Source organism: Nicotiana tabacum, chromosome 7 (genome assembly GCF_000715075.1).
Source record: "Nicotiana tabacum cultivar K326 chromosome 7, ASM71507v2, whole genome shotgun sequence".
NCBI lineage: Eukaryota > Viridiplantae > Streptophyta > Magnoliopsida > Solanales > Solanaceae > Nicotiana > Nicotiana tabacum.
This window is the reverse complement of record NC_134086.1, coordinates 70,720,731-70,729,735: the sequence shown is the minus strand read 5'-3', so window position 1 is coordinate 70,729,735 and position 9,005 is coordinate 70,720,731. Positions and strand designations below refer to the sequence as shown.

Sequence of the window (9,005 nt, the reverse complement as noted above, 5' to 3'; positions counted from 1 at the left end):
CTTACGGGGTCTCGCCCGCTTCCGTGTTTAGGGCATTGTGGGAGCTGATGTCAATTGGCTCCACATTAGGCACTCCCTCCGGGTTTACGGGTGGTACACTGAGCCCTATGCCCTTTTTTTCTCCTAGTCCCTCACTGTCATGAGCAGGTGCATTTTGTGTGCTAGACATATTTTAGCCTGAAATCAATAAATCTTTGACAAGAAAAAGTGTGAAGAATAACGTGTGTTACCAGTAAACTAGCACTAATAATCACTATTATCTTTAGCCCCATGGTATATGTCATTGTTTACCTCAAAAGATGGATTTAACAATTAAAGATAATTTGTGGTTTTAAAGATACGTGATATATTCTAATACTAGTGATTAAACAAGTAATATTGAGCTTAAGTAAGAAGAAATAATAGACCAAACCAAAGTTGTCGAAGTAGTAGGGGCCTCGAGCTTGGCTATCAAAGGGGCTCGAAGTCGGTTAAGACCAATAAAGTGTGAACAATAAAGTAAAGGAAGTAAAGCTGAAGAATAATTGATGAGCACGATAAACAAGTAAAGAATAAGAATGTTCTATTACAGTGAATGATTTGATCTTTACAAAATGATTGGAGTCCTCTTTATATAGGAGGAGAAAACCTCAATATAGTACCTTGCTCATAAAGGTAAAGAATACTATTGGTACAGGTGTATAACGGTCTAGTACGGACCTGTACCATTTTGTACAACACTTATCCTATAATTAATGCTCAGATCCATGTGCCCTTGAGAAATTCCTGCTCTTTCTTGATTGACTTTGAGATTATGATATCCTCGATGCAGGCCGTGTCAGGCCTTTGATCAGCTTCCTCGAGGTAGGTGTCTTACTTATTTTTACTAATTTAACACTAATTAATTTAAAACTAAAAGCTAATCAATGAGATTTAGCTATCAGTTGCGTGAATGCAACTTTGGGAATGTTAAGTTTTATGGAAGAGTTCCAATTATTAACTACTCCGTATATCTCAATGTCTGTTCTCTAGTGCAAATAGTTACTGTGTATCGGATATCTTGTTTTAGAAATATTAGTTACCTTTCCACATGGATTCTTGTCATACAATTGTAATTATCACATATTGACCTGAAGTGTCAACTGCTTTTCACTATTATTTTGGGCAAAACAATTTTTATGTGCTATTTGTTTGTTCTTATGACTACAAGTATGATGAGTTGCTTATTGTTTTCTTCTATTATCATGAAATTCATATAACATTATTTCCATATTCAAGCTTGTTCCAGTAAGGTGTAAAGTTGAGATCTATAGCTCTTGTCCATAATTTATTTGAATTGGTTATTTAGTTTGGAGTTTGTTTCTTAAATAAATAGCGAGGCATGCTTGTTCTCTGATCATCATAAAATTTTAGTTTGAAGAAGTAATTGTTTAAGATCAAAGATTTTTTTTTTAGTTAAGTGAAACTATATGAAATGGACTACAGTGATCATGTCCATACTTCAAGATCTCACAACGATCCCAAATATAAATTATTAACTTTTAAAAATCATCACGGCTATGGGTATAGTTCCCGTGGCATAGTCGTGATACGTAATCTCCAATTCAGGCGTGCATTTCATGTGACCCGACCACAACTTTGAAAAATTAATAAAATTAACATATCGCGAATCACGGGTGCATTTCATGTAGCGTGGTTTACGATGTGTTCCAAAACAAACAAGTGTACGACAATCGTAACTTGTTAAAAAAAAATAAATCCATAAATCCTAAAAAGCGATTCAAAATAATTAAAAGCGGTTATAAAGTTAAAATGCACAATAGGTTTAAAACGTGTCGTAAATTAAATAATAGGCCAATTATTAATAGTTTAAGCGACTGTGCTAGAACCACGGAACCCGGGAGTGCCTAACACCTTCTCCCGGGTTAACAGAATTCCTTATCTAGAATTTCTGGTTCGCAGACTTTTAAATAAAGTCAATTTTCCTCGTTTTGGGATTTTAAAATAAACCGGTGACTTGGGACACCAAATAAACTATTTCAAGTGGCGACTCTGATAAATTAAATTAAATAATCTCATTTCGAATAATGTCATTTTAATTGGAAAAACTCCCTTTCTTATTGCTTGGACGTTTTAATCTCAGATGGGTAAAAAGGAGGTGTGACAGGTAGGTAAAAAGGGGTAAAAAGGAGGTGTGACAGTTGCTTGTCATTATCTCTTTCTTATTGCTTGGACGTTTTGCTTGTTGCTGTCATTGTGAACCTATGTACCTGAATAACAAAGGGTTCAACCATTAATTCTCAAAATAGTGAGGATTCAGGTATGAAACATATGTGCAAAAGTGTGCACTGCCAATCATCCGTACACTTATGCCATTCAGTACTTCATTCAAACATAGTTCGTGGTTTTCAGCCGTAAGCACTCATCTGATGGCGAAGGAGTGAGCTATGCACTTATAGATATAATTATGCACAATGAGATATAGATCCAAGCGTTGTGCAAAACACGTTCAATTACATACAACAGCTCACTCGACCCCACACTTATTCTCAAGACATATCAACATGCATAGAGCGCACAGAATTCAAATTGAGCAACACTTTATAATACAAGCAGTCAAGCATGTGCCGGATGTTCAGTTTATTAGGACAATCTACCACAAGCTCGAAACATTCCGACAAGGCTGTACACAATCAATCAAACGACCCCACACTTATTCACCAGTATATTCTAGTGTCGCTCAGTTACTCAGACTTCGCCGGCGCCTAAATTTACCTAACAGGCAATTCGTTGAACAAGTAGAGCGCAGCAACTTTGCCTAGTGAGTTTTGATAATTGGGCCATTCACATACCCTCCCAAAATTAATGAGATGAAGGGAATTCTAGTTTATCATCTCTCAAACATCACAACCAACAGGAACGACACCTACATGCCTCAAACTTTTTCAGTTCCCCTCTTAGTCACATGTGTGATTTTCAAATTGGCAAGACCTAACCTAGGGGAATTTGGGGTGGGAGTTCTGCTGCTACTGGCGAGAGAGAGAAGAGAGGACAATTAGGAGAGAGAAGAAAAGAGGAAGACGAAAAACATACCTGAATGCTTGATCAAGTCGTGCAGCAGCAGAGAGAAAAGGTTGTTTGGAGTTGAGAGGAAACGAGACAATGAAGGATTTGGGGTTGTTAGATTGTTTTAATTAATACTTACATGTTGCACACGAGCTTGGACGCGACACATCCCAGGTGATTGCCTTTTGGTTTCACGGATACGTTTTGGACGTTATAGTTGCTCTTCACTGCCTCGTGCAGTTGGCCTTCTAATTTTTTGGCGCTCAGAGGGATGCGACGCATACCCTATTTTCCCAAACCTAGATTTATACATATATATACATACAAGAATTAATTCCTACTAAAAGAATAAAAAAATTAAGGAACATTAAAAAATACAAAACGAACGGAAAAAATTAATAAACTACGAAAAACAAAAGAAAATGCTTGGGTTGCCTTCTAAGGAACGCCTGATTTAACGTCGCGGCACGACATAACACGTTCTTCACGCCTCAGCCAAGTCCAGCGAGGTCTTCTGACGTGCAATGTCACCACTACAATAGTGTTTTACTCTCTGGTCATTTACCAAGAATGTCACACTGGAACTCGTATCATGCAATTTTACTGCTCTATGAGGCTTCACACTAACCACTTCAAAAGGACTCACCCATCGAGATTTAAGCTTTCCGGGGAAAAAGCTTCAATCTCGAATTAAATAAGAGAACTTCTTGACCTGGCTCAAACTCGCAATGTTGGATGTGTCTTATCATGCCATATCTTGGTCATTCTTTATACAATTTGGCATTTTCATACGCGTGCAATCGAAACTCATCAAGCTCATTGAGTTGTGGCAACCTCTTCTCACCGGCTAAGTCCATAGCCATATTTAGCTTTTTAATCGCCGAATAGGCTTTGTGTTCAATCTCAACGGGCAGGTGGCATGTCTTCCCATAAACCAACTTATACGGAGAAGTATCTATGGGGGTCTTGTATGTAGTGTGATATGCCCATAATGCGTTGTCCAGCTTTCCAGCCCAGTCCTTCCTATTTTCACTTACTGTTTTCTCCAGAATCTGCTTCACCTCTCTGTTTGACACTTCCACTTGGCCACTCGTTTGGGGGTGATAGGTGGTGGCAACCTTGTGATTAACTTCATACTTTGCTAGAACATTATTCAACAATTTGTTACAAAAGTGAGTTCCTCCGTCATTTATCAGCACTCTTGGAGTCCCAAAGCGCGTGAAGATGTGCTTCTTTACAAAATTTACCACTACCTTTGCGTCATTAGTAGGAAGAGAAATGGCCTCCACCCACTTAGATAAATGGTCGACCACCACAAAGATGTACCTGTGACCATTAGAGTATGGGAACGGTCCCATGAAATCAACCCCCCAAACATCAAAGATCTCTACTACTAGAATATTTTGCAAAGGCATCTCGTGCTTATTCATGATTGTTCCGGTTCTTTGGAACCTGCACACTTTTTTAGCAAAGGCGTGTGCATCATTAAACAATTTTGGCCAATAGAAACCCGATTGCAGCACTTTTTGGGCGATTCTATCCCCACGTGATGACTTCCATATGGAGAAGCATGATAGTCATGCAATATTGCATTCATCTTCTCCTCTGGGACACACCTTCGTACCAACTGATATGTGCACTACTTATATAAGAATGGCTCATCCCACATGTAGAGCCTCACATCATGTACAAACCTTCTTCTATTATCCGGTGTCAATTCTGGTGGCATCACCCCACTTGAAATAAAATTCACATAATATGCATACCACAGGGCTTCACTCGAGGTGATTGCTAATAGTTGCTCATCATGAAATGTTTCCTTGATCCCCCTCCCAAGCTACAGGCTTCCGATTTTCTAATCTGGACAAGTGATCAACCACTTGATTCTCTGTTCCTTTTCGATCTCGAATCTCCAAGTCAAATTCTTGCAAAAGGAGGACCCAATTAATCAACCTCAGCTTGGCATCTTTCTTTTCAAACAAATATTTGATAGATGAATGATTTGTGTAGACGATGACTTTGATTCCTACTAGATAGGATCTGAACTTATCAAACACCCACACCACTGCAAGCAACTCTTTTTCAGTAACAATGTAATTTATCTGGGCTGGATTCAAATTTTTGCTTGCATAATACATGGAGTGAAAACCCTTATTCCTGCTTTGACCCAAAACAGCTCTGATTGCTATGTCACTCGCATCGCACATCAACCCAATTGGTTCCGCCAATCTGGGGCAATAATAATTGGTTCAGTCACTAATCTTCCGTTAAGCTCCTCAAATACTTTCAGACAGGCATCATCAAACTTGAAGGGGATATCTTTCTCAAAAAGCTTGCACAAAGGAGGAGAAATTTTTGAAAAATCTTTAATGAAACGATGATAAAAACCTGCATGGACCAAGAAACTGTGAATGCCTTTGACAGATGTCATTGGGGGCTATTTTTCAATCGCCTCCAACTTTGCTTTGTCCACCTGCAAACCATTTTTGGACACTTTGTGCCCCAGACTATACTTTCACGTACCATGAAATGGTATTTTTTTCAATTTAGCACCAAGTTTGTCTCTTCACACCTAGCAAACACTTTATCAAGTTTCATTAAACAAATATCAAAAGAACACCCAAGCACAGAAAAATCATCCATGAACACTTTCACAAATCATTCGACCATGTCAGTAAAAATAGCCATCATACACCTTTAAAAAGTCGCAGGTGCATTATAGAGACCTATGGGAATTCTCTTGAATGCATGCGTACCATAGGGACACGTAAATGTGGTCTTCTCTTGGTCCTCTAGGGCTATAGCAATCTAATTATATCCTGAATAGCCATCTAGGAAATAGTAGTATTCCTAGCCAGCTAATCTGTCAAGCATTTGGTCAATAAAGGGGGGAGAGTGGTCCTTTCGGTGGCATTGTTCAATTATCTATAATATATACAAATTCTTCACCCAGTGACAGTTCTTGTGGGAATCAAGCCATTATTTTCATTAACCATTACAGTCATCCCCCTTTTTTAGGAATGCATTGGATGGGGCTTACCTATTTGCTATCAGAGATTGGAAATATAATACATGCATCAAGCCACTTAATCACTTCTTTTCTTACCGCTTCTTTCATGATTGGATTTTGACGGCATTGTTTCTCTACACTTGGCTTGTGTCCATCCTCCATGAGGATTTTATGCATGCAGAAAGCTGGACTAATGCCTCTAATGTCAGACATCGTCCACCAAATTGCTTGCTTGTGCTCACGTATTACTCTTAACTGCTTTTATTCCTGCAATTTAGACAAGTCAGAAGAAATAATAACATGTAAAGTTTCAGAACCACCCAAATAAGCATATTAAAGGTAAGGGGGCAAGGGTTTAAGTTCCAATTTTGGAGCTTCTTCAATCGACGGCTTTGGAGGAGGCCTACTTGGCCTACTCAATGGGGTTTAATCCTTGTAAGTAAGCACATGATACATCTAGGATATGCATCATCTCCTCAACCTCATCATCAATCTCCAAACTATCGAACAACATGAGTGCTTTCTCTAAAGAATCGTCTAGATATACACTCGTGTCAAGAAGTTGCTCATCCACCTTCACAACAGATATCATAGAGAGCTCCTCATAATGGCGGGGAAGTGGGATCACCTTGTAGACATTAAAAACTGCTTACTCGTTGTAAACCCCCATAATCATTTTTCCCTCTCTCACGTTAATAACTGCATCACCTGTAGTCAAGAGAGGTCGTCCAATATGATTGGAACGTGTTCATCAGCCTCATAATCTAGGATAATGAAGTCCTGTGGGAAGATGAATTTCCCAATTTGCAGCAACACATTTTCAATCACTCTTTCAAGGTAGGCCACGGATCTATCTGCTAGTTGCAACATCACAATGGTTGTCTTGGAGCTCCCAGACCCAATTGTTTGAACAAGGACAAGGGCATCGAATTTATGCTCACTCTCAAATCACAGAGCACGACATAGAATATTTTGGAATTTCGCAAAGTACATCTACCAATGGAATATTCAATTGAACCTAGCTCAACATAGAGATAAATTTGTTAAACATGTGATCATCATTCTTCTACTGCAATCTTTGGAGGAAAGGTGGTGGTGGCCTTGCAGCATTTACTGATTATGAACTTGCATCATCTTTCTTTGACTCATTTGTTGCTTTAGGAATCAACTCCCCCTCAGGTGTAGGCTTATCCTTTCTCTTCTTTGTTACTTCTTCTAATTCCCTCCTATTTCTGAGTGAAACTACATTAACTTGAGGGTTCTTCTGTATATCACTAGGAAGAGCGCCTGCATGCCTAGTATTTTGATTTGATGCTAACTTCCCCATTTGCCTCTCAAGATTGCTGAAATCGGCCATGTGTTGTTGATTGTTAAGGAACAACTTCTTCAACAAGTCAGTCGTACTCTCTTCTATTTGTTGGGTGTCTTCTGAGGTTGATTGAAATTTCCTTTGGGCCTATAATGATTCTGAGTCGGCTGATTTCCACCCCAAGAGAAGTTAGGATGATTCTTCCAATTTGGATTGTAAGTTTTCCCATATTGTGCATGTTGATTCATCGGACCTCTGCTCTATTACCCCACATAGTAGATAGATTTCGGATTTGTGGGAACATGTCACTCATGTGACTGTCACCAGATAATTCGCAGCAAGTAGACATTTATTGTACATGTTGCATCTGTCGTGTTTGGTGCATTATCATTCTATTCATCTGATTTGCCAATTTTTCTGTATCTGCTCTCGTAGCTGAGAAGTTATCAAGCTCAATTACACCAACTGCTTTCTGTTTAATTGCGCTTTGTGAGTCCCTATCTCCTTGCCAATTATGATCATTAGCAGTGAAGTTATTTAGTAGGATCTAGATTTCACTATATGGCCTCTCCATGCAACTACCCTCACAAGTTGAGTCAAGATTCATCTTTGATGCCTCGTCTAGCCCATCAACGTAAGTATGAACAAACACCTCATCAGTCTGACAATGACGCGGGCAGTCTCTGAGTAGCTTCTTGTATCTTTCCCAAGCTTGACGAAGAGTCTCGCCATCCCTTTGTTGGAACTCAAGAATCTGGCTCCTCAGTGACTTTGTCTTCTTAGTGGGGAAAACTTGATTAAGAATTTCCTTTCTAGATCATCCCAATTGTGGATTGAGTTCGTGGGCTCCTTTTGTAACCATTCCTTAGCTTCCCCCAGCTATGAAAGTGGAAACAATGTCAGCCTGACATAGTCTTTGGAAATATTCGGATACTTGTAAGTGTCCGTAATTTCGAAGAAGTTCTGAATGTGCCTCTGCGGGTCTTCATGAGATAGACCTACATGTTGCCATGTGGACTGAATCAGCTGTACCATGTACTGATTGAGTTCAAAATGACCGTGATATATCATCATAATAGCCTGAGTCATATTAGCAAGATTGGGCCTTGCGGCTTCTATCACCAGATGCTCTTCATTACCTGCTATCTCTAGTGGTTGTGGTTGAACTATGATGTCTAACTCTCTTTCTATTCTAGTTCTAGCTTCAACTCCCCTCCTCACTCTGTGAAGTGTTCGTTCAATTTCAGGATAAAGAGGAAGGAAGTTGTTTGCGCTTTTACTCCTCTGCATTCAAGAGTAGATCCAACGTTAACACGTTAACAAAAACAAGGCAAACTCAGTCAAGTAGCTAATTTCTAATTCCCCGGCAACGGCGCCAAAAACTTGTTGCGACCAAACACACTCACGCAAGTATACGTGGTCATCAAGTAATAGAGTAGTGAGTATAGTATCATTCCCACAAAGACTTATGATTAACTTTTGACTGATTCAAACTCAAACAACTTATTGATTCAAGAGATTTCTCACAAATTATGTAATTGATTAATTTACTACCTAAAAATTATCAATCAATGAAATAATTAGAAATCAACCACAACACTTAAGCAATTTTGGATAACAATCACTAGGAGAGGATATTCC

General features: G+C 39.0%; 1 non-coding gene across 1 annotated transcript; it reads left to right on the top strand.

Annotated features, from left to right (window-relative positions):
* Nucleotides 1-8,026: 8,026 nt before the first annotated feature.
* Nucleotides 8,027-8,133, top strand: LOC142162487 (small nucleolar RNA R71). The gene has a single exon (XR_012693749.1). It is a non-coding gene; the product is annotated as a small nucleolar RNA R71 (small nucleolar RNA).
* Nucleotides 8,134-9,005: the final 872 nt, after the last annotated feature.